Raw genomic sequence first — 3,842 nt, 5'->3', positions numbered from 1 at the left:
GTACTTGTGCATGGTGTGTTTAATAGGTTTTTATTCTATTAAAATAAATTGAAATTATTATAGTTTGTGCAAGAAAATCATTATTAATATATTCATATAATTTATACTAACGTGACAAATCCATATTCTCTCTTTATGTTAAAACATGAAAAGACAAGAACAAAAGTGACACATGAAAAATGCACACATGCCTTGATTTCATCTTTGAGGGCAAAGCTGTGTTCATTTTGCGAAGGAGGAATTTCCATTATAAAGTCTTAATGTCTATGGCATATTGGAAACTTATGAATGGGGCATCAAGGCCTAGACCAGGGGGCAACAGAGTCGAGGCAGTGGACACAGTGGCTGTGGTTTGACGAGTAATGAGTACATGACCAAGTCCTAACCCAAAAATAAAATATATACATATGCTAATTTTATGTTAATTTTAATTTATGTTTATAATAATTTATGTTTATTTTAACTTATGAGTGCTTAAAAGCACTCATAAACAAAATCTATTCACGAGACAGATAGAGTACTGACTTACAGCTATGAGCAAGTTCGAGTGCGCACATTTAGTCCACCAGTGGTCGACCACAGACTAGCAACGCACATGTGCAGTGACGTACTCACCCGAACGACTAGTTGGTAGTCTAGTCAACCTTCCACCTTTTCACTAAAGTGTCACTGGTTCCCTTCTCGCTTAACACATGTTAGAATGGAACATGCTGTTGGGACCAGTGAAGAAACCATGGGCTCGTTCCAAAATGGTCGACCACTGTAGTCAACCAATGGTCGACCAGCCTGGGTTCGAGTCAAAATGGTCAACCTTTAGTTAACCATTGTGCACACTCGAACTTGTTGTGTTACTCATTTGATAACAAATCACAACATTTAAGTAAACTTTCTCTATGATTAGGATTTTTAAAACAAAATCGAAATAATTGCCTGACAAAATCTTGCAATCTCTTGCAAAAATATATCCACAATACACCGAAAAGTTATGCCGTGCAACAAAGATTAAATATACAACATAACTTTAAAACTACAAATACTCCTGTCGCACAAACCAGCAATATTCAAATGTTAACACTTAGCACTAGGGTTCTCAATATTACAAATTAACCCTCGTAATTAATTATTTGAACACCAATATTGAACCACTTGCACCCTTTGTAAAAGACTACAATCAAATCATTAAACAAACTTGCAACTGACACAAGTAAGAATGTGCTCGACTGTTTTTATTTGAACAAACACTAACACATGTAGAGAAGATTTACCGGTAGATTTGTATTTCATATCTTGTTTCATTCATTACTCAACAGAATTGAGATGTATCTTTCAGACCCTAGACCCCAAACACAAGACAGGCAGACTTTTCACGAGATAAATTCACTGGTCCGACACTAAACAGGGGTCGAGAGTCATTAGTGCTGACAAAAACGGTCCGACACAAGGATCCACTTTTTAGGAGGCATGTTAAAATGATGGCATTTACACCCTACTGTTTGTAACCCCAGGCCTGGGGTGAATTTATTTTACAGAGTTTTACAGCCGGCCTCAGGTCGACCTTGCGTCAACAAAAAACAGTCGGCGATTGACTTTCCAGGATCACCCTGCGCCTGAGCTAAGACCATCGGAAACTTTTCAGTCGGCGATTATTTATGACCTGAGCGTAACTGCGATGATTTTAAGACAATCTGAAACCGTTGCTGTTCGAAAAAAATTAACAGTCGCAATAGTAGCATAATTTCAACTTGTACGACATGATCCCGACGGTCGGGAACCAATCGCAGGCGCACGATTTTATTGCCGACAGTTTGTTGCGGGTGCAAGAAAATTAGGTCGACCTGAGGCCGGCTTAAGGAACAGTGTCGAATCAGCACTAGAGAAGCTGACCAAAGTAGTGTAATTTTTTCACATTTTTAATCTGTGTATATTTTCCTGTAATTGGTCGCCATGGGAGTTTTATTATTAAAGAATAAACCAATAATGGATGAAATGAGAAAAGAAAGGGAAGGATTTCTTTATGCGGTCAAAAAAAAACACCTCATTCATCAGGCTGACACTAAAAATCTGAAATTTCTCATTCCTGAGTTAAAGCACTTTGGTCCTGTGTAAAATTTGAGCTCTGTTAAGTTATTGTGTTTTTCCAATCCCAAAACAATACTTGGTATGAAGATGACAATGGTAGTTCGAAGCATCCTTATAAGGGGCAGTTGGGTTTTTTGCAGTCCAAAGAATCAACCAAGGATAAAATGGCAGTCTCAGGTCCACGCCATGCTAGATCAATAGACCTTTCTTTTATTGAAAACAAACCGCCTTGATTGGTATTGAAAGCCGAATGTTTGTAAAACACTCAATCGTATTTTTTTTAAAGACAGTGTACACTATTTGTAATTGTCAAAGACCAGTCTTCTCACTTGGTGTATCTCAACATATGCATAAAATAACAAACCTGTGAAAGTTTGATCTCAATCGGTCATCGAAGTTGCGAGATAACAATGAAAGAAAACACACCTTTGTCACACCAAGTTGTGTGCTTTCAGATGCTTGAATTCGAGGAAAATTACTTCTTTCTCGAAAAGTATTCCACTTCATCAGAGGGAGCCTTTTCGCATAATGTTTTATACTACCAACCTCTCCCCATTACGATCGTTACCAAGTAAGGTTTTATGCTAATAATTATTTTGAGTAACTACCAATAGTGTCCACTGCCTCTGTCCAAATTCACAATTTTTACAAACTTCCAGTTAAATAAAATGCCTCCCTTCAACGACATCAACACAATGTTTCTTACAAACGGAAGCGATCTGTTTTCTCTTTGCATTTATGGCTTTCCATAGTTTTCCCACCAGGGTTGGCAAAAACTCTTGCTGTGACGTTGCAATAGAAAGGTCTTTAGGAAATTGTTTGGGTGGAATAAAAAAACTACAGACTATTTAAAACAGTACAAGGTTTGCCCTGGTGTTTCTGGCAGTGGCTGTCCAATGACGTTTTATATATAAAACTATATTACTAATAGACATTAACTTTACATTGGGATAAAGAATATTAGGTGTTCTACTACCCTTGCATCGATGTGTGGAAGCACTGTTTATTCAGTACTTTCCCGAGTTCTGTGAAAAGATAATCTTACCAAATTTGGGATTCGAACCCATGACCTTTGCAAATTTAGATCAAAGAGCAGGATTCAAACTGCTTCAATTAGAATTACTGCCTCTAGCTATCGGGCAATCTCATTGGTCCAATTGGTAAGACACTGCTCTAAAACTGCAATGGTCGTGGATTCAAATCCCAACCTAGTAATACAGCCTGTGATTTTTTCACAGAACTCAGGAAAGTACTGAGTAGACAGTGCTTAAACACAATAACGGTGTAAGGGTAAAACCAAAATGAAGATATATTAATACTATATTATTATTATTATCATTAAAGACACTGAACACCTTTGGTAATTGTCAAAGACCAGTCTTCTCACTTGGTGTATCCAAACAAATGCAAAAAAAAAAAAAAAAAAAAAAACGGTGAAAGTTTGAACTCAATTGGTTGTAAAAGTTGCGAGACAATATATAAAGAATGAAAAATTTCAGATGTTTGAAGTTGATTTAGAGACCTCAGCTCAAATATTTTAGTGAGAAATTACTTCTTTCCCAAAAACTATGTTACTTCAGAGGGAGCTGTTTTTCACAATGTTTTATACTATCAACAGCTCTCCATTGCTCGCTACCACGTAAGTTTTTATGCTTACAATTATTTTGAGTAATTACCAATAGTGTCCAGTGCCTTTAAGCGATATCATTAGGACTCATAATAGCCCTCATCCACTCCGTTCTCTCTTCGACGCTATTCGTCTG

Source organism: Asterias amurensis, chromosome 2 (genome assembly GCF_032118995.1).
Source record: "Asterias amurensis chromosome 2, ASM3211899v1".
Taxonomy (NCBI): domain Eukaryota; kingdom Metazoa; phylum Echinodermata; class Asteroidea; order Forcipulatida; family Asteriidae; genus Asterias; species Asterias amurensis.
Note: the sequence above shows the minus strand (reverse complement) of the source record.